The sequence below is a fragment of the Diachasma alloeum genome, unplaced genomic scaffold (genome assembly GCF_001412515.2).
Source record: "Diachasma alloeum isolate Michigan unplaced genomic scaffold, Dall2.0 Dall_scaffold_00366, whole genome shotgun sequence".
In the NCBI taxonomy this organism is placed as follows: Eukaryota; Metazoa; Arthropoda; class Insecta; order Hymenoptera; family Braconidae; genus Diachasma; species Diachasma alloeum.
In genome coordinates this window covers 608,987-632,755 of record NW_021680505.1, presented here as the reverse complement: position 1 = coordinate 632,755, position 23,769 = coordinate 608,987, and the positions used below count along the sequence as shown (strand labels likewise).

The following is a 23,769-nucleotide window of genomic DNA, read 5'->3' as shown; positions in this document are numbered from 1 at the left end:
CGGTTACACGCACGTATCATATAAATATACTTATTATTTATATCATATAAGTATATAATAATATAATATATATGAGGTATTCCATGCCAAATGAGTCAACGGCTGAGCCTCACCCTCTTGAAAATTGATGGCGATTTTTTCTACGATTGGGGGGCTTGAAAAACTATCTCTCAAATTTTTTCAAATTTTTTTGATAGCCCAGTTCGGAGACATTTTTTTTTTTCAAATTGTTAGTTTTTTTTACAATAACTCGAGTTCTACTCATCCGATTTCGATTTATTAGGGATCAAAATTTTCCATTTTTCACCATCTATAAGAATGTTTTTTGTCCAAATTTTTTCCTATTTCTAGATGCTCGAAATAACAAATTTTCGAGAAAAAAAAGTTGAAAAACTTGAATTTGGCTAATTACGTTACCGTTGATTATTTTAATTTTTTTCTTCAGTAATTCCTATATCAAAACAAAAATTTTGAGCCGTCATACATGTTGGGTTTCGTCTTAGACCTATTTTATTTGTAATTTTTTATTCTCAAAATTCCGCGAATTCGGTCAAAATACCCCAAATTGCCATTGGTTGACTTTGATTATAAACAGTATGAAGTAAATTTAAATATATACCTATATATTATATATTTTTCGATACATAATTAAAGTCGTTTTAAGGTGTTTTCACCAAATTTTCGCAATTTTAAGAAGAAAAAATTGAAAAAAAAAAAGATCCTGGATGGAACCGAACATGTATGACGGCTCAAAATTTTCGTTTTCATTATAAGAATTACTGAAAAAATAATTAAAATAATCGGCCGTAACGTAATTGGCAAAATTCAAGTTTTCCAACTTTTTTTTCGAAAATTCGGTATTTCGAGCATCAAAAGTTTGGAAAATTTTTTTTAAAAAATATTCTTATAGGTGGTGAAAGATGGAAAATTTTGCCCCCTAATAAACCGAAATCGGATGAGTAGAACTCGAGTTATCGTAAAAAAACGGAACAATTTGAAAAAAATCATATTTCCGAACTGGGCTGTCAAAAAAATCAGAAAAAATTTGAGAGACAGTTTTTCAAGCTCCCTAATCGTAGAAAAAATTGCCATCAATTTTCGAGAGGGTGAGGGTTAGCTGTTGACTCATTTGGCATGGAATACCTCATATAATAAGTATATTATATACTTGAATGGGGGATGGGTGTTTCAATTTGAAGATGATTAGTTCGTATTAGCCCGGGTTATACCAAGCGAAGTGTGAGAATGTAAGGGTCAAAACGTGGAGGTTAAAAAATGAGGGTCAGAATATAAATGTAAAAAAGTGGGTGTCAGGCAATGAGAGTCATATAATGGCTAAAAGCGGTGATCAAGCATAATATATGACTCATATTTGGACCTCCATTGCCTGACACCCACTTTTTTTACTTTTATATTCTGACCCTCATTTTTTAACCTCCATTTTTCACCTCTTTTTGGCCCTTACATTCTGACACTTAGTGCCTGAACCTTATAGTACACTTAAGGATGTATTACACCCTTTTCGCCAAAATTCACGTTTTTTGAATTTTTCTGGTAAATTGTTGATCGCATTGACGTGATAAAATATACCGTTTTTGCGTTTTATCATTAATTAATGACTCACGGAGTTTCACGATCGTGCAATCATTTTCCTGCGTTTTTTCTAAAACTTTTCGGAAATTGACTATACTTTAGAAAAAATGCAGGAAAATGATTGCACTATCATGAAACTTCGTGAGTCAATCAATGATGATAAAACGCAAAAACGGTATATTATTTTGCGGCAATCCGATCAATAATTTGCTAGAAAAATGAAAAAAAAAGTGAATTTTGGCCGAAAGGGTGTAGTATATCCTTAAGACGGCTTGCTAAAACCCGGCCTGATATAAAAAAATCATCTTCGAAGTGAAATACTCATCCCCCAATTGAGTATAAAATATACTTGAAGCAAGTATATTATATACTCGAATCAAGAATAATATACTTGCATCAAGTATTCTTGATTCGAGTATAAAATATGCTTGATTCAAGTATTTTTTTCCGTGTACATACACACATTTTCTAAAAACATCATGTCTTGACGTTTCGTGACATTCTACATAATTTTCAAGCAAAATTAGAAGATCGTAATAATGGACGATTACAAAGCTTTCATTCAGAAGCAAAATAATATCAGTAGGATAGAATTCTTCAGAAACCGTTGTATATTATTTATCCCACTGACTATTTCAAAATTCTAACATTTACTTTTTCTGATTTAAGATGCTCCTCACCATTTCACCATTTCTCTAAAAAAAATTCCCATCGACTCCTTCACATTACGTAAATGTGATTTTCAGTGGTTTTATTCGGTAAAAGTGATAATCAAGATTTCGAATGCACATCCCACGTACGAAATGCCAGTGTTGTAGAAACGGGCCAAGCCTGGCACAAGCCTGGGCTTGCCAAGTCTGGGCGCCCAGGCTTGGACCGAGGTTCGGCTATCCCTGGGNGAATCGTTAGAATTTTCGAATTAAATTAGGTGAGACAGGTGTTTTAATTATTCGAATTCACTGAGATTCATCGGTGATTAAATGTGAATGTGAGGGGATAAATCAAAGAGCCCTTTAGTATTCCAAATTCTCTCATTTTCGAATGCTAAAAGATCTTGAATTTCGATAAGATCGGAACCGGGAAAATTTTTCTGTTGCCGTGGTTTTCGGTAATTAGAATATTTCCTTTTCACTTTTAGGTCCGATACTTTATAACGATAGAGGAGATCGTGTCAATGTGTTCTCAATTTATTTATGTATGCAACAACTCTGAGACTTAATAAATCAAAAGTTGAGAAAGGTCAACGAGGAATTCCGAATTAATTAAGTAGAGATCTACAGGTGCAATGTGACTGTCACGACACCTTTTCCACGCTTTTCTCCGAAGAGAATGTGGACAATAAAACAAGTACACCCAGAGAACAGCTTTTATTCAAATTTAAACTTGTTTTTTATTGCTCCGAATGAAAGTATTGAAATCGTTCCTCACCTGCTTATTTATCTGTGTTTTTATTCACACGAAATCATTTTTTAGAAAATAGAAACAATGTTAAATTAGTAAATTTGAATATGAAAACATTATTAGTTAAAAAGAAGGTATTTTGAAAATAAAAAAAAATACAATAACTCGAGTTTTACTCATCCGATTTCCATTCCAAAAAAGGGGTGTATTTAACTACATGGGTGTAGGTATGTGATGAATGAATTTCTGTGGTTCCCGGTAGCTTAGTTGGTAAGAGTGCCCGGCGCGTATCTGGGAGACCCGGGTTCGATTCCCGGCTGGGCAAAGCGGAAATTTTTTCTCTCTAAATTCGAATTCTCTTAGAATTTTTTTGTGCTGGCGATGGGTGTATTTATATCACGAGCCGAAGGCGAGTGATATAATCCCACGAGCTAAAAAACATTTTTTCACGAGTTACGAACAATATTTTTCATCACAATGTGGCGGAAATTGGACTTTTAGGCACGCGGAGCGTGCCGAAAAGTTCACTTTTCGTCACAGCGTGATGAAAAAATTGTTTTCTTCTGCATAACAATCTCATCGTGTTTGAAAGCAGAAAAATTCCATAAATTGCAGATAGAAAAAGCAACGGAGATGATTCCGCTTTATTCATCGCATAGTGATACAACCGAAGAAGTGGGACCCTGACCTCGGTGGTTAGTGTCTGGAGGCCGTGAGTGCACTTGTCAAGAGGCAGACCGTCGAGAGGAGACCAACAAAGAGCTGGAGTATAAGGCAAAGGCCACAGAACAGACAAGCCCATTTATTGCTCGATCACGAGTTTCAATGAATCTGATGCTCAAAGGAGAACACAATTTCACTTCGGTGGGCTCCAACACACATTAACGCCCTCTTCTTTATTCTCCATCCCATTGTCATGCTCAGCAGGTTGCCGGCTGCGGTAGCACACTCCAAATGACATAATTGTCATTTCGAAAATGCAGTTACATCGCCGCATAATTCATAAGCGATGGGTAATAAAGTGCCTGGACACTCACTGATTCCGTGATTCTGGCCTTGCACAACTGCAAGACCCGAATTTATAGATCATTGAAGTAGTATGAATATCAATCAAATTTTGAAGATGAATATTTGGGATAAATTCGAAACGGAAGTTGATAAAAATATAAACGTTCTAGTTAAGTTTGTGCCCAATCGGGAGTCTAGTATCGTTGATAATAATTAATTTGTAAGTGCCAAAATAACACGGAGTCTTATGAGAAAATGAATATTTCGAGGATACAAAAAAGATTTACAATTGGGAAATTGCTCTTGTATTGAATATAATAAATTGGCAATATGCTTCCGAATAATTATTTTGCACATCATTTCCTTCCATCATGTATAATTCATGGTTTATTTCATTTCATTAAATTGAACAAGATTTTGTTTTACCTAACTTTGTCAGATTTTCAACTTAGTTAAATGCTATCATCATCATTATTCTTATTATCCCTTTCTTTTATACAACTGATTGTCTTTTTTATAGTTCCATCTCTCCCCTCAGCTCTTCGATGGAATGTTAATAGAAAAATTTTATTTCCACATATTTGAATGAATTTGAAACATCACATTTTAAGGAACCTTCAGACAGTTCACATTCAGGGAAATTCATGAAAAATTCGAAATTTTCAACAATCTTCATAAAAATCAAATCAACCAATATAGCTATCGTATTTCGACTTCATGGCATTAAAACAAACCTTTTAAGCTATGATTGAATTCATTTGAGGCATAATATTCAAAGATATCCCCGGAATTCTGATTTTCAAAAAATACAAAATTTTTGAAAATTTTCGAATAAATCAAAATAACGGTTATTGCTGTCGCCTTCATCTTCGAACTCGGTCAAAGGGACATCCAAAGAAGATTTGTCAGCCATTATTCAATCAATTCAGAACATTTTTTTAAGTTATTGGGGGACAACCGATTTTCGAAAAAATTCAAAAATTGAAAAAACAAGCCGATGAATTAAATTTTAATTAATGGCGATGGGGAGGGCTCAACAATACCTACATTTGAAATAAAAGATTCAGTTCCACCAATTCATTAGCGAACAATTGAAAAAAAATTGTAGCACACACATCCGTATGGACACGGTCTAAAAATTGCATTTTCGGACTTTTTGAATCATAATGCGCCGATATAACACAAAAAATCCAAAACTTAAATTTGAACGATTATAAAGCTTCCATTCGGAAGCAAAAACTCAAGAAAAAAAAACGAGCAGAAATTCAAAATATTGTTGTATCCGGCGAAGAATAAATCAATTACACAATACACAGGTTAACTCAAATGTAATGTAAGTAAATACTTGCACAAGAGCTCCAAAGAGAATTCGTCAAATATCCATATTACCTAAAAGACAATCGTTACCAAGATGAGGGCTTCTTGAGATCCGTTCGATAATAGACAATTGAATCAGGATTCGGAGGAGGATACGGAACAATATATTCACTTTTTCCTATCAAATATGCAATAGAATCAGCGCAAAAAAAGTAGAATTTTTCAATAGAATTCTAATAGAAATTCTATAGAAAACCCATAGAATTCCTATAGAACTTCAGTAGAATTTTCTAGCAAATTCGCTAGGTTTTCTATTGAATTTGTTCGGGCGTGAAACGCTAAAAAACAGAAAGATATTCACAAATTCTTCAAACACACAAATTAATCTCTGCGTCATAACGTTCAATTTTCCATGTTCATCTTGCGCTAATTTTATATAATACAAAAAATCCAAAACTTAAATTTGAACGATTATAATGCTTCCATTCGGAAGCAAAAACTCAAGAGAAAAATTCGAATAGAAATTCAAAATATTGTTGTATCCGGCGAAGAATAAATCAATCACACAGGTTAACTCAAATGGTTGCGGCGATCTATTAATTACAACTGAGTAAATACTTGCACAAGAGCTCGAAAGAGAATCCGTCAAATATCCATATTACCCAAAAGACAATGGTTACCAAGATGAGGGCTTTTGGAGATCCGTTCGATGATAGACAATTGAATCAGGATTCGAAGGAGGATACGGAACAATATATTCACTTTTTCCTATCAAATATGCAATAGAATCAGCGCAAAAAAGTAGAATTTTTCAATAGAATTCCAATAGAAATCCTATAGAAACCCCATAGAATTCCTGTAGAACACCAATAGAATTTTCTAACGAATTCGCTAGGTTTTCTATTGAATTTTTTCAGGCGTAAAATGCCAAAAAACAGAAAGATATTTGCAAATTCTTCAAACACACAAATTAATCTCTGCGTCATAACGGTCAATTTCCCATGTTTATTTTGCGCTAATTTTATATAATACAAAAAATCCAGAACTTAAATTTGAAAGATTACACAGCATCCATTCCGCAGCAAGAAAATGTTACATTTTCGTTCTCCATTAACTGGGTTGATGAAACTCCTTCATCATCCGATTAATTAATCAATCCCTTGCATAACTGGAATCGCATACACACGTCCACCTCAGACAGATTAAAAGGAGGGCGTCGCTCCTGGACACGAGGCATTCGTTAAATGAGGAATTATAATAGTTACAATCAAGTCGGACTGAGTTAAATGGTAACGCAAGAACGTTCGCCTTGGCGTCTGGGCGAGTGGGAAATGCTGGCGCGAGTGCCGTATGGAAAGGCACTGCATATATCGTTCAGCCGGAGGTGTTATAACTGTCATTGTCCTGATATTCCCCACTCAATGGGACGACGCAATCGCAACAAATAGAGAATCATTTTAATTAATGGGGGATTAAATTCATTGTCAGTAAAAATAACGGGTAAAAATGATCCGAAATAGTGTTAAGGGGAAATTTTCCTAAAAGGGATCAATTGAATTTCATGAATTTTTTGATGAATATAAATTTTAATAAACTCTATTCATTGACACCAATTAAAATGTAATTTTTTTACACAGATTCGAAGAAATTTATATTTTTCCAGAAATCGATTTTTCAACGATCATTCAAAAGATTGTCATCAAAGTAGAATTAGTCACAGCTCTTGATTCTACCAGAATATGATGGGGATCGCACAATTCGTTGTTGAGTTACAGCACATTGCACGGATGAAAAAATTCAATAAAAAAAGCTAGCGAATTCGTTAGAAAATTCTATTGAACTTTCTATTAGTTTTTGGCCGATTCTATTGAAATGTTTAGTAGACAATATTCTGTAGAAAAAGTCAATAGAATTCAATTTTTCTATATAACTTATTCTATTGAGATATTTTCTATAGAATTCGTTCGGATCAAATTTTCTAATTTTTTTGGTTTGATTTTCTTGATGGGAAAAAATAAAAATAGAATGAAAATTATACAGAAAAATCAAAATGTAGAAAAATATAGAAAAATTGATTTTTATAGGTTTTTCTATTGAATTTTTTCGTACGTGTGTTTATGCGATTTGAACGAGAAAATCGGGCTTCTCATGATTACTAAAAGAATTATTAGTGATAGCCATTAAAACAGAACTTGAAAAGTATATTTCAATGCCTACTTAATCAAGCAAAATTTTGATGGCATTTTAATTGATGATAGTACTATGACATAAAAAAATAGGAGAAGAAAATAGTGAAATGAGAATAAAAATAAATAAAACCCATTCGGAAGCCAATTGTTAATTTATTAACAACAATAATTATACTAATTTATCAAAAAATGAAATCGTCAACTTGGTTTTAATTATATACTGTCTCTAAATTTTGAAGTCATGAAAAATATACTTTTCGAAAATTTATAACTCGGGAAATATAATTTTTATTACTATTGCATATTCCGGTCCATAACTCCTGATACTCCCATTGCGATCGGCGATTCAAATTGCAGAATAGGAAATATAAATCATGACGCTATGGTTTCGAGTTTAATGCTGAGTATTTATTGACAATGTGATTTATTGTCAAGGGAAATATTAAAAATATCAGGACAACTGCTTCAGTAATTATTCATGCACTAGTAAGCGAATATGTATAACGTGAAAAAAAATAGCGGATTATGACATACAGGTTTTAGTGACAAAAGAAAATATCTCGAGAATTATTCATCCCAGAGAAAAATACCATAAAACCTTTTCCATAGCAGAGGAAATTTCCGCCAAAAAAGGTTATTTGACATTTTCCCTTATCATCACTCGTTTTCGAGATATTTCTATTGAGAAACTGATATGTCTGACACAAAACATCAAGTTTTTTTATTCTCTCAAAATGGATAATTAAATGGATAATTTCGTAAATAAGGAATGGAAACGTGTTTAGTTGTCGACTTCGAGTTACTGGATATTGAAAGGAAACAATTCTGCTCCACCCTCCGCTCCTATAATTTTTCTCAATTTTTGCATTAGCTAATTTCCTCCAATATCCATAAAATCGAGAGTAAAAGCATGCGGAACATGACCCAGAAACTCGTAATTTATTGCTTCTAAACACAATTGCAGTTGTCATAACATTCCTTTACACTCCCGAGATAGTCTTGAGACTAATATTAAAAATAAAAAACATGGTAAGTAGTCCCCGGGGGCCAGCGTATGCACACTGCAGTCTAGTTAGAGCTGTGGAAAGTTGAGCAGCGTTGAGCGCGGTCACTAAGTGGAGTGGTGACCCGAGGGAACACCTATGGAGAAACGCTGTGTGCGTAGATCGGAAATATGTGTCACATATAGAGCAAGAATTACATTATTGTTTTCCATTTCGCATCATGTGTGTTGAGAAAATTTATTTTTCAACAATTAAAGGCGTTTATTTAACATAATTTGGTTTATCAGTTTATCAACTGGTCTTTTCCATATGTAACCAATGTAGTCACCTCTGGTGACTACACCACCACCTCTGGTGACTAAAACACCAATTAGGATCAATCTGGGGATTAAAATTAAATAAACAAGTGGATAATGGTATTTTAAATAAATCAGTATAGTAATTATTGCTAACAATTTCGCAATTTGCTTTCGAATGGGTTTTCTTTTTTGAAATTCACTATTTCAAAAAATATCGCATTTTGGAAAACTATCAATTTTTTTGAATGTGTATGAAAATAGTATATTTCGATACGAGTGTGTAAAACTGTTTTTTGATCCGGCGAAGGGGTGCAGCGCGGACTTTTCCGACGAATATCGAACGCTATTTTCATCAGGATGTGTAGAAAGTGGGATTTTGCGCAAAATTTCACTTTATGCACATGTGATGAAAATTAAATGTTAACGGTACACTGTTAGCAAAAACTGAAATTGCATGGACAGTTGACTACTAATTTTCAGGACAGTGACACTGAATGCGATTTAGGAGAAAAAATCATAAAATTTGAGGTTTCACTGAAAATTCAGTAAAATTCCAGAATATTAAGCAGCATAAGGACGAGAATTCTTAGTTTATTTGAATTTCCAATCTAATACGAATATTCAGTGCCAAATTACATTGAATTTTCAGTGAAATCTGAAATTTCATGATTTTCCCTCTAAATCACATTCAGTATCACTGTCCTGCAAAATTCAAGAATATATATACTAGAATTTTCTGTTTTTTATTCATTTTCAGAGGAAAATGGAACTGAATTTTAGAGTTCTCTTTGGTTTCTCCACGAAATTCTGAATTTTTAATGATGAAAAATTCAAATTTCTGTGATAATTAAATTCGATAAAAATTTCCAAAAAGTGTAGGGGAAATTTCAGACAAAAATTTTTCACAGTGTGCTGTAACTCAACAACAAATTGTGTTCCCCCCATCATATTTTGATAGAATCCAGAGCGATTTGTCATCAATGTTTTGAGTCATGATTAATTTCATTTTTATGATTATTTTCCTCACTCTGATTTCAGCCAATCAGACCACAGTATTTGAGGCTGTCAAACAGTTTTATTTCGGAAATTTCTAAAAAATTTCCAATGAAAATTCACTAGTAGCTTTTCAAATGTTTCTCATCTTTCAACGCATTTCACGTTTAATATTCTGTGTGATAGATAAACAAAAAAGTGGGTTGTAAATGTATGGCTGTGTAAATGTATCCGGATGCTGTTCACTGCACTCTGCTTGGCCGAAATCCGAATGGAAAAATAATCCGTCAAATACCACTCGTGCTTCAAAATTAATCGGATATTTTCCTCAAGCTTCCCTGCCTAGGAACGAGTGTGTCAAATTTTGCAGGTTTGCAGGCTTAAAAGGATTTTTCTGCAAAATTTGACACAATTTTCAATTTTTTTATTGATCGTTGAAAAATTGATTTTTGGAAAAGTATCATTTTTTTCGAATCTATAAAAATACTATATTTCGATACGAGTGCGTCAGTGTTTTTCGACCCGTGGGAGGTGTCTTGTGCTCGCCGAAGGCTACCCTCCTAAGTGTCAAAAACACTTTTCCCTCGAGTATCGAACCCTACTTTTCATCACGATGTACGTAAAATTCAACTTTATGCACCAGTGATGAAAATTAAATGTGAATGGTAAAGTCTGTATTCATGAAAAAATCCATGAAATTCAATTGGTCCTTCATAAAAAAATTTCGAAGAAAATAAAAAAAGACCAAATACATACATATACGTATAGACCATATTTAGACACACATTTTTATATCATATTTAGTTACCCTAACAAACAATTCAGTAGCGAAGTGGTTAAACGATTTGAATCTACTTATCTCCGGGTTGAGTTTTTGGGGAATATTTCCCAATCTAAGGGAGATGGCGAAATTTTCGTAATTACATTTGTTGTAGCTCTCAAATGCTGGAAAATTAACGTTGAGACGAATTATAAAAATTCCCGTTTATTCGTGGGATCGAACCAGGTCGTTAATCAACTATTTACACTCTTTGGTATAATTGTCACTGTTGATAGTCTTATTTCACTGATAATTGTCTCTGAATTTAATACTGATGTTGAATCACTGACTTTAGTTGAAGTTTAACTAATTATTGTGGTGATGTACTGACCGAAACGTTGATCTTACAATGACTGGTGATGTACTTGGCTACTAGTGAGCTAGATGAGGTTCAAGAAGCTACTGTATTCTTTGAGGTACGATGTAAGACTAAATTTGGGAGTTTTCACCATCGTCTGACCCCTCAACCGAAGGTTCCCGATGGTGCTCGAGTTGAATGTTCTGGAATTTTAGTCGTGTCTGTAACAAGGTTATAACAAAATTTTTGCTATCTCCCTTACATTCCGAGATATTCATTGAAAACTGGTCAATAGTTAAAATTGAGTTATACCGTTTTACCACTTCGCTACTGAATTGAAAACTTAAATTTGAGCGATCACAAAGCTTCCACCCGTAAGCAAAACTGAAATCTTTCTTGTCCCCCCAAATCTATCTGCACAACCGTGATCCTCGCACTGATCCCCCTCCTCCCCCCTTCCGCCGATAATTATTCCAGCGGTCATCTGTCCTCATCGACTGGCGAGCCGGCAATATCCATAACACGAACGCACGGCGGTCACTCGGTTAGGCTTTTTCGATGTGAAAGTAAACTTCTTACTATCGACGAAGAAAGTACGAACCTCGCACTTCAACTTCTTCAATTCCTTCGGTCTCAGGATAACGAAAATTTTCATTCAAATAATTTGTTTCGAGCGATTTTGCCTCTCAAAAATAGAAAAAAAAATATTGGAAAGTGGAGGGGGAAGCGGAAATTTTTGGCTAATTTCTCGCTGGTCTGTAGATTGTGGGACAGTTGTGAGGTATGACTGGCAACGCGTGCCTCTCCCGGTTACCGGTACAGAATGGGGTGGTGGTACGGGGCCTTTGGCAGGGCCTCAACACCGCAAACGTTCCACCACCTACCGACACTTCACCAACAGCCAAGTCATAGTGCGGACGCGGGACCGGCGCTCTGCATTTTTGAATTAATGTAAACGTCAAGTGTAAAAATCATCAGTTTCTAACGAACCGAAAAAATCCTCGATAATTCGTCAAGTGATATTCGGCATTCGGACCCAAACAAGTGAAATTTCGGTGACAGTTTTTTGATTGAAAAAAAATTTCAAAAGAAAAATTCAGTGGTTCGAATAAAGTTATTGGTGTGAATTAATTATTTTTCGAAGGTTGGAGGATTGAGACATCAGTGGATATTTCTCTAAAGTTGACTAGTGGGTCAACTGCAAGACAACGGTTTTGTGGAGAGCGTTGAGAGTTCTATTTTGTTTAGTCGAAGGGAGACTAGTTAACGGTTCAACTCTGTCATGGACCAGATATCTTTTTAACGACAGATTAACATCTTGACAAGGCCAATAAAAGAAATCCGGTGGAGAAGGCTGGAATTAATTAATTCATTTTAAATATCCGAAGGAAATTTTGAGTTTTTTTTTTTCAGTTGAACAGTTTGGTTTTGTTTCACTTGGGTAAACTGGACCATCGGACAAATTAAAAGTTGTTGCAGTCGTGTGCTGCGGGCGAAAGGTGTGAAATAAAGTGTGAATAGTGGAATTTGTTAACAAAGTGTGGAAAATTCGTTGATAATGAGAGCGGCGGTGTTGACCGCTTGCCTCTTGGGCTTCGCAGTGGGTGGTAGCCCAAGGCTGCCGAGGACTTCCGCGGATCAGAGGAGTATAAGGAATGCTCAGAACATCAATATCACGGGGAATCTACTGCCACCTGTTACGAGAGGCTCCCAGAGAAATCGGTGAGTCCGAATTTTTTTGTTTTTTGGATTTTTCGCAGCCTATTGGAAGCTTTGCAGTCGTTCCAATTCAAGATTTGGATTTTTTGCGGTACTGATGCCCTTTCATTATGCCCTTTTTCCTGTTAGATTCGATATTCCTTTCTTGAATTGATTGTTTATAATTATTCTTATTGTGAGAAGCGATACGATCGATGAGAATCATATGTCCCAATTTATCAGATGTCAAATTTTCATATTACAATAAATGATTTGCTCATGCTCTACACGGAGAGAAATATTCAATAAAAATTAGGTATCTTTTCCGTAATTCCGAAGCGAAATGTGGTTGTAGGAAATTTTACAGAACTGTCACGGAATTTTTCCGGAGTGTTCCGTAATTTTTATCTGAATCTCCTGTGAAAAATTACGATACCGTCACTTAAATTTCCTGAGTCGATTCCGTAATCGGTGAGTGAATTGTGAGTTCCGTAATTTTTACTGAACATTTCTCGTCGTGTAATTCCTGTGCTCACTAAATAAAATTTCAATCATAATTACAATTCAATTCCTTCTATAACACACTTTAGAGTGTAAATGTCAGGAATTCATAAATATTCGTTAATGAAATTTTTGTTATCAATATTTAGTTAATTCAAACGGTAATTCAATTAATTTGTTGTTCATATCATCATCTCATATAATTCCGCGCTTAGAATATTGTCATCTCGTCTTTTCAGCACCAAATCGAAAATTAAAACTCAATTTGGAATATTGAGTCACAGCTTCTTTTTATTCATCTCAGAAATTTTTGTATTTGCATTTTGATATTATTTGTTCAAAGTGAAAAATCGATTATCATTCACTATGTCGCATTCAGATTCTCCTATTCTTAACGCCAAAAATATGAAATAATCTCATATAATTCTAGCTATTAATTCTAATCACTTTGTTCGAAGAAAACCTTACACTGATAGAAAAGATTAGTTATTGTCAACCAATGGATTTTATTGGAGGCTAGAGTCTATTCGGTCTTACCAAATGTTCATTCGTTAATAGTTAACAAATGCCTATTTGAGGAGCGTTGTTTGACCTGACTTTCGCCTTTCTAGTGACCCATTCACAAACTGTTAAAGAATATCTGCCATTATTAATACCATTCGTTAACAATTAATGAATCTCGTTTGGAATAAATAAATCATTCTATCAGTGTAGTAGTCGCAATTTTAAGAAAGCAGAATTATTCTATTTTTCTCTGATTAAAATGATTTGGGCAATTATGCTTCGTTTATTCATGTTGATACCCTTTCATTATGCCCTTTTCCTTGTTACCCAGAAAACAGTTTTTGCCAGTGCCATCTAAAATTTAACAAGACATCGGCAATTTGTCGACAAATTGTCGATGTACTGTTTGCTGGGTAAACTCAATATTACTTCTTTCAATTAATTCAACTGTACTATAATTTTATACAGACTTCAATTGAACAAGTCAAATTAAAAAAAAAATCCGGTTAGCCGGAGTCGTTCGTGGCGTTTGACCCATTCCCAACGCCGCGGACACGTCAATGCACCCGCACATGAATAACAGCATAGGCGTGTCCACGTTATTTCCCCTGTGATCACCAAGAAAGTTGCATTCATAAAACCATCACCATTGACCCCAACCAAAAACCGATAAAAGTCAAACGACTCCGATCTGCCCCCACTTCCATGAGGTATTTCAATTCAGCCGAAAGATTTACCGGGCATCGACCCCCTTGATTAACCCTACTCGGATCACTATACGCGACCCCGTGACTTCAGTCACCTCCGCGGCATTCGCCGCCGCGTTATTTAGACTCCAGCGTTGCCGAAATCACTCTACACTGCCGGACGCGTTCAGTCAGTTTCCGCCAATGTCGCATAACGCGCAATTTCATTTAACATGGGAAAAAAAAATTCATCCGTTGGAAATAATTTGTTTTCTTTATGGATTTCGGAAATTATGTCGTTCTCTAGACTACTATAATTTTATAGACACTTCAATTGAAAAAGTCAATTTATGTTAGTAGGCCCGATAAATCGCGCTTTTCGGGCCCAACGACATAAAATATTGTATGTCACACTGCGATAATACTTTTATCGCCCGATGACATAATGTACTATTTTTCCAATTTTTCCGGTTAGCAAGTCAATGGTAATTGAAAAAAAAACGATGCGCCGCGGCGTTTCCCTCATATTATAGTGACCAAACCAGGGTTAACGTGGCGGTTGACCCGTTCCAGCACCCCGGACGCGTCAATGCACCCCACACATGAATAACAACGTAGGCGTGTCGACTTTATTTCCCCTGTGATCACCAAGAAAGTTGCATTCATAAAACCATCAGCATTGACTCCAACCAAAAACCGATAAAAGTCAAACGACTCCGATCTGCTCCCACTCCCATGAGGTGTTTCAATTCAACCGAAAGATTTACCAGGCACCGGCCCCCTTGATTAAAGGCTTCCCATTGAACGGCGATCCCCGCTGCACCTCGAACAGCGATCATCAGTGAAGCGCAATTTCGAATTTTACCAAGTTGAAGTCCCTCGGCTCACATTTTACACGTATATAAAACTGTCTCGTAATACCTCTGAGGGTCTCCTTTTGTTTGTCCCAACTCGCGGTGAAATTGCCAATGCTCACAGGCGCTGTTGTCTCGTTAGGAAACCGAAAAACCCTCACTGGCCTCAAAAGATCAGCCGGGGGAGACAGGAGTTGTTGCTCAAGACCTTCGTCTTTAGACTGAATATATCGATATTTTTATCGTTCGTAAAAAAGGAGACGAAATCAGATGGATAAGAGGTGAAGACTATCCCCTCCCCCGGCTTTTGGCTCTTGTGCAAAAGGTTTATCTTTACCTTCTTCACTCATGTTGACTCTCCGTCCTCGACGTATTGCGCATTAGTGGGCTTTCTTTGCTGGTGAGCACGTACTGAGGTTTTTACTTCGCTCGGTTTTCTGGGAAATATCGTCACGTAATTGTTTTTGCAGGTGTAATGGGGAGATTGATGCGTTTGGTGGGTAATTAAAATTTTCTGCTATTGGAGGGATTGGAAATTGTCTGTAATTAATTGTTGAATTAGGGGGAGATGACTGGAACCTCTGAACTTCTATAATTTGGATTTTATATTTCTGGGATTTTCATGGAAAATCCTGAGGAGCTCGTGATAAGGGACATGTGGGGTGCTCCAATATGAGCAAAAAGCCGATGCACTGATAGAAAAAATTAGTGATTGCTAACGAATGGATTTGGTCGAAAGTTAGGATTTATTTGGTCTCACCAAATGTTCATTCGTTAATAGTTAACAAATGCATATTTGAAAAGCCTTGTTTCACTCGATTTTCAGCTTTCAAGTGAATCATTCGTTAAGTATTAATGAATATTTATTTGGTCATACTGAACTTACTTAACTTACTACTTAACTTTGTTAATAGTTAAAGAATCTTGCTTGAAATAAGTGAATTATTGTATTGTGTGTGCTGGGGATTTTCGTCTCAATTTTTTCTGAGAAGATGGCCATTAGACAAAAATTCTTAAAAAAGAACAGTTGGAAAATATAGATAATTGAGGGAATTTGAAATCATTTTTTTGAAAATTGCTAGTTTTTGATAAAAAAAATTTTTTTTCCAAATTGGCCCCAATATTTCTGCGAGGTTTCAAGCTATTTAGCGCACTCAAATATCAAATCGCTATTTAGCGCACTCAAAGAACTTGAAAAACGCTTCAAAATGAGACGTCATACATAACATTATCTTCCGTTTGACGGCGTTTATTTGAGCAACTGTTTTTTTATCGTTAATTACTCAAAAAGCTAATTTTTTCTAAATCTGGAATTTTTACCAAAAATTGTCAATAAAATGTCAAGAATTTTGGCGCCAATTAGAGTTTGTCTTTCGCCGTAATTCGGCGATTATTAATTTTTTCATTGAGAGAATTATTATGAATTTATAGGAAGGACATCATTTCTACTCTTGAGAACGCTTGGAAATTTTCTCAGGACAAGAGAATCTCATTCTGATTCACGATTTTTAAAATTGACAAGGGAATATTTTCTTGCATCAAGTAAACCTTCGTTGCCAAAAGCAGTTCTTTCTCTCAGTGTGGCAATTTAGTACGGCTGTTAGAATCAATTTACTTGTAAAGAGATTTCCTCATATTGACATATAATTCATGAATCAATGACAGTAATTGCTGATAAGGCAAGATCTTGTGAAAGCGTTGCTGCAAATGTGTTTTTTTAAAAATATGTTCATCATGTGCCATCTTGGATCTGCTGACCTCCTATGTCACACGGACGAAAAGATTTAATAGAAAAACCTATCGAATTCGTTAAAAAATTCTATTGAATTTCTATTGAAGTGTTCTATTAGTTTTTGGCCGGTTCTATTGAAATGTTCAATAGAAAATATTCAGTAGAAAAAGTCAATAGAATTGAATTTTTTTATATAACTTATTCTATTGAGATATTTTCTGTAGAATTTCCTCGGCTCAAATTTTCCAAGTTTTTTCGTTTGATTTTCTTGATGAGAAGAAAATAAAAATAGAATGAAAAAAACTTAGAAAATTTGAGTCGAGCAAATTCTATAGAAAATATATGAAAAGAATAAGTTATATAGAAAAATCGAATTCTGTTGACTTTTTCTATTAAATGTTTTCTAATAAACATGTCAACAGAATCAGCCAAAAACTAATAGAAAGTTTGATAGAAATTCAATAGAATTTTGTAACGAATTCGATCGGTTTTTCTATTAAATTTTTTCGTGCGTGGAATCCTGCAATTTTTCAATTTATTTACGTTGCCATGGATATACAATCGAGCACTAAAGTTCGGGAACAACCTGAACTTGTATCCAGGGACAGCCAAATTTGTAATATTTTATTACGGTTAATATTGTAGCCCTTAATTAGATAACATCACTCTTGAAATTTTTTGAATACTTAAGTATCATCAATTCAAATATTAAAATTTTCAACTATTTTATCAATCAATAATTGAGGTAGGGAGATTGACGATTACTTGTGTAATCGAAAATCCCCCTTCAAGAAATTTGAATTATTCACTTAGTAGTAAATTTACAGTTTCAGATTAACAAATTTTAAATACATCATTATTCGTGAAAAATCAGATTATTAATATTATATTATTTGAAAAATTGAATCAACATATTTTAAACCTTCATTAATGTAAGGGTCAAACCCGGCTGTGTGGCGCACTTGGTAGCAGCATGAGATTCACAACCTCAAGCTCCCAGGTTCGAGTCCCGGCCGGGCCAAAATTCCACACCAATTTTTCATCACAATTTTCCACATAATATTCAACTGAAAATTCAACACAATTTTCAAACCGAATATTCCACGGAATTTTCAACTGAAAAATCCACTCCACATTCAACATTCCCTGGCTGAAGGCCCTCGGGCGATGGCCGCGTTGGCAAGTTAACCCTTGCAACGAAAAACCGGTGAAATTTGAAATTCTTGTAAGGGTCAAATTCTTGTAATATTAGAGCAATTTAATATTGATGAGGATCCCTGCTTGTATCCTATGTATTCTGTTCACGAACTTTAGTGTTCGGCTGAATTGAATCCTATTATTGGCTTCGGCTGTTGAATTCGTGTTTCAATAAATGAATAAAATAAATAAAATGTAGGAACATTTGGACATGATTCGTGTATGAAACAAGCGACTCTAAGACACAATGTCAGCAGTCGCAGAAATGATTTATTGGAATTGAATGACCTTTATTTGAATTAAATGAGTGGATTTATTTGAATAGCTCGTAATGAAGCTTCTGTTCAAACTAAAATTAGATTTTCATTGGCACTTTTATTCATATCAAACAAATGTTATCATATAAACAAATGTTACCTTGATCAAAATAAAAACTTTATTCATTAGAAATTAATAATTGTTTAGACAGTGCAGTGTTCATATGATTAAAATATTTCTCCATTGAAGTCAACATAATAGTGTTGCGTATTTGTTCTTTTTCTCCCTCTCTTCCACGTTCATGTGCGATCGTCTCTTTCTATATTGTTATTCTTTTTTTATTCTTCGTGCCTACCGTCCACGGACGTGTCACTCCTTTTTCATATTTCTTTTTATTATTTATTATTTCGCCCCAAAATCTTTTCATAAACGCTCATTCTTATTGTTAGTTGAATAGCTCGTATTCAAGAATTATTGATAATCGTTTATTTGATTCCGATAGATGATCCATTTAGAGTTGATTAACTATTCATTTCAATACAATAATTAGTATAATAATTTGGCTATGATACAGGAATAGGCAATAATATTAGATTTTGGCAATATTAAAAAGGATTATCTCGTTATATTGTTCAAAGTGTAACTATATTTACCAAATTTAAAATATTATAGAATTTATTAGCTAAATTTTTCGATCGATGGTGAATAAAATATTTGATAATATTAAAATGTAATTTTTTGGTTACCAAGCTAATTCTAACTTTAGGTACTTGATTTTCGATTATCCAAATAATCGTCAATTTTCCTACCTAAATTATTGGTTGATAGAATATTTCAAAATTTAATTGTACAAATTGATGTTTATTCTAATATTTAAAATTTTTTAATTTATGTTAAACATTGACAGCTTCACAATTTAACGGTCATTATAATTGGTTGATATGCCTATCACTGCTTTGATATTTCTTGGGGTTTTTATAGAAAATCATGAGGGGCTCGTGATAAGAGACTTGTGGAACATCCCGATATGTAGGAAACAAGCGACTCCAAGACACAATGTCAACATTTAGAGAAATGGTTGATTGGAATTGAGTGAATTTTATTCGAATCAAATGAATCGATTTATTCGAATAGCTTGTAATAAAGCTTCTATTCAAACTAAAATTAGATTTTCATTGGCTTTTTTATTCACATCAAATAAAGAACGCTTCCAATGTAAACAAATGTTTCCTTGATCAAAATAAAAACATTCTTCATTAGAAATTAATTATTGTTTAGACAGTGAAACGTTCATATGATTAAAACATTTCTCCATTGAAGTGAATATAATTTATTAATAATCGTTCATTTAATTCTGATAGATGCTTCATTTGGAACTGATTAATTATTCGTTTTACATCATTAAAACACTTTCATTAAAATCAATATACGTTTTTTTTATGGTCGCCAAAAATATTATCGAAGTGAATTCAAAATTCCAAATTAAAAGTTCTATTCGATTCAAAGGTATTATTTTTCTCGGAATAAATGACTAATGGTCCATTTGGGATCAATAATTCTCGGGATCAGTCGAGTCATCAAGTCTCCTCTTGTCCTTTCAATGATGATTACTTTCATCGCCGGCATTTACACATGCTTCATTCATCATTACNCCAAATTTAAAATATTATAGAATTTATTAGCTAAATTTTTCGATCGATGGTGAATAAAATATTTGATAATATTAAAATGTAATTTTTTGGTTACCAAGCTAATTCTAACTTTAGGTACTTGATTTTCGATTATCCAAATAATCGTCAATTTTCCTACCTAAATTATTGGTTGATAGAATATTTCAAAATTTAATTGTACAAATTGATGTTTATTCTAATATTTAAAATTTTTTAATTTATGTTAAACATTGACAGCTTCACAATTTAACGGTCATTATAATTGGTTGATATGCCTATCACTGCTTTGATATTTCTTGGGGTTTTTATAGAAAATCATGAGGGGCTCGTGATAAGAGACTTGTGGAACATCCCGATATGTAGGAAACAAGCGACTCCAAGACACAATGTCAACATTTAGAGAAATGGTTGATTGGAATTGAGTGAATTTTATTCGAATCAAATGAATCGATTTATTCGAATAGCTTGTAATAAAGCTTCTATTCAAACTAAAATTAGATTTTCATTGGCTTTTTTATTCACATCAAATAAAGAACGCTTCCAATGTAAACAAATGTTTCCTTGATCAAAATAAAAACATTCTTCATTAGAAATTAATTATTGTTTAGACAGTGAAACGTTCATATGATTAAAACATTTCTCCATTGAAGTGAATATAATTTATTAATAATCGTTCATTTAATTCTGATAGATGCTTCATTTGGAACTGATTAATTATTCGTTTTACATCATTAAAACACTTTCATTAAAATCAATATACGTTTTTTTTATGGTCGCCAAAAATATTATCGAAGTGAATTCAAAATTCCAAATTAAAAGTTCTATTCGATTCAAAGGTATTATTTTTCTCGGAATAAATGACTAATGGTCCATTTGGGATCAATAATTCTCGGGATCAGTCGAGTCATCAAGTCTCCTCTTGTCCTTTCAATGATGATTACTTTCATCGCCGGCATTTACACATGCTTCATTCATCATTACTCTCGAATTTCGGTTTATGGTGTTTTTAATGTCCTGAGCATCAAGATGACCTTTCGGATCCATATGGTCAGCCACATTTCACTGATTATTCAAACGAGCCGGAGAAATTTCTCGTCATTATTGATCAGTTTCTTTTGATATCATCATCGAGAAGAATAGATCCATTATCGAACAGCTCATTCATGGGGAGAGAGGAAAACTGAGATGATTCCGGTGGAGTTCAGTCTATCTATCGGTTTATTCATCGAGTTCCGTTCACGTACGAGAATAAAAATAAACAAAAAAACCTGGCGAATACGCTAGAAAATTCTATTGAATTTTTATTAAATCTGTTTTCTATGGAAAATATTCTACATCAAATTGAATTTGGTTTTTCTATACAAATTATAATGTTGAGATATTTTCTTCAGAAAATTCATAGGCTTAAATTTTCTACGCTTTTTTTGTTGATTTTTCTAATGAAAAGAGGAGAAGAATCAAGTAGAAGAAACTTGCGAAATTCACGTTGGATTCCTATAGAAAACGTCTCAGTAGAAAACTTTGGGTGGAAAGATGACATTCTGCTGATTTTTTCAATGAAATAATTTCTAAAAAAACATTTTCTAAAAAAAACTTGCAGTAAAACTGCCGAAATTTTCAATAGAATCGGCCATAAACGAATAGAATTTTCTATTCAATTCGCGAGGTTTTATGCTGAAATTATTTTGGGCGCGACTCCTTGGAAATTTTTATCAAGTGACACTTCTATTAAAATTTCAAGGAATTTTAATGCAACCACCACCAAAATAAATGGAATTTTAAGGATAAAATTCTACCAATACTTTCTATAAAATAGTTTCTATTGAACGTTTTCGTAAACAAAAAGAAACATGCAGTAAAATTGCCGAATTTTTCAATCGAATCGGTCAAAAACTAATAGAATTTTCAATAGAAATGCAATAAAATTTTCTATCGAATTCACTAGGTTTTTTGTAAAAATTTTTTTGGGCGCGACTTTTTGCGAATTCCGATTTGCAAGTAACCATTAAGATGTCAAGGAATTTTAGTGGAACTGTTACGAAAATTAATGGAATTTTAAGAAATTTCAAGGATGAAATTCTACTAATTTTTTATATGAAATAATTTCTGTTGGACATTTTCTATTAAAAAAAAACCTGCAAAAGCTGCTGAATTTTTCAATAGAACCGGCCGAAGATTAATAGAATGGTCAATAAAAATCCAGTACAATTTTCTATGAAATTCGCTAGGGTTTCCTATAATTTTTTTTCGTGCGTGTTGGTTCGGTACAACCGGTTCGAGAATGACACATATTTTGTTTCCATTTTTTTGTAATAATTTGAAGTGGTCCGGGGACTGCTCCCAAAATGAGTTGTCCCCTGAATTCAAATGAAGACTTGATATTCAGTGCTGAAAGAAAGTTTTTTTTTCAATGTTTTCCACACATTCGCGTAACGCTGAGATAAAAATAAATACCAAAATACTCTAGACGAAAGGTGATCTTCTCTGCGAGTAGAAAGTTGTTGAGATCTGATGCTCTTTCTAGTAACGTTAAACCCATGGAGTTCGGGTGGACAATTCTTTCGGATATTTTGGTAACAGGTGCCATCGTCAATATCTCAGTAATTGCCAGTGTCTGGATTTCTGCCACGCTTACTGACTTTTTAATCGATAGAATTTGATTTAGTGCAAAGGAAATTTTCTATTCCCTCAGTAAAAAAAATTATCCTAATCGCACAATTACAAATATTTAAAATTAAATAACAAAGTGACCCCATATGACCCTCGTGACGCTTTGTTTAACCCTTGTGACTCTTATTTTGACCTCGGGGAACCCTGAAAATTTTTGTGTTGTCTTAATTTACAAAATTATTATATTGATAGATATCATTGCTTCGCGTTATATTTCCCATTTCACATTTGCGACATTGAACAATTCCAAAAACTTTAATTTTCGAAGGACGTATTTCATTCTAGACATGATAATCTTCACTGAAAAAATAATAATTCCAATCTACTAGTTTTCCTTTCGTCCTGAAAGTGATCCTTTGAGATTATAATAAAATCATAACATTCGTCAAATTAAATTTGGGGATAAAAATTTAGAAAAGGTAATGTATCATTTAAATTTTGCAAAAAAACTTACGTTTTTGAAAAGATTTCTTTCTTATAATATTGATAGAGACTCACTCGCAACGGGCGACGCAGCGTAGCTTTTCGGTTCGTTCGACGTTTCTTTTTTTGTTTTGAGCAAAACAAATTTTCCGGGAGCAGTCGGACACCACCGACGCTTAATAAAAGGCTTGAACTAGAAACTCTAATTTTTTCAGAATTTTTAAGCGTCGAGAAACACGCTAAAATATAAAACATAAAAATGGGCGGCGCCGCGCTCACTGAGTAAAGGATCGAGAGTTAAACTTATCATTTGCGATAATAATAAAATAATAGCACTCGTCAAATTAAATTGCGTAAAAAAAATTTAGAAATTGACAAAATCAAACATTTTTAATTTTCAAAAACCTATTCTGTTTTAGATATGAATATCTTTTATTAAAAAAACAATAGTTCCAATTTATTGTATTTAATTTATTGTTTTTCTTTCCGTCCTTGAGGTAATCATTTCAGGATGTAGAGAAGCTACGATGGTTTTACATATTTACCTCCGGCATTGATGAGGAAAAACGAATGTTTAACTTCCTCCTTTCAATTCTCCTGAATAACTGGTCATCACAATTGTAATGCTCCAGTTCGTGTCATGGTTGAGAGGGG

At 33.8% G+C, this 23,769-nt stretch overlaps 1 long non-coding RNA gene and 1 other non-coding gene across 3 annotated transcripts in view; both read left to right on the top strand.

Moving 5' to 3' along the window:
• The window catches only part of LOC107041497, a 10,721-nt gene extending 6,459 nt beyond the window's left edge, over positions 1-4,262 (top strand). For both annotated transcript variants that reach the window (XR_001461068.1, XR_001461069.1), the window contains exon 3: positions 3,610-4,262. This is a non-coding gene — a long non-coding RNA (uncharacterized LOC107041497). The remainder of the gene's footprint in view (positions 1-3,609) is intronic.
• Trnat-cgu lies at positions 3,247-3,319 on the top strand. The gene has a single exon. It is a non-coding gene; the product is annotated as a tRNA-Thr (tRNA).
• Positions 4,263-23,769: the final 19,507 nt, after the last annotated feature.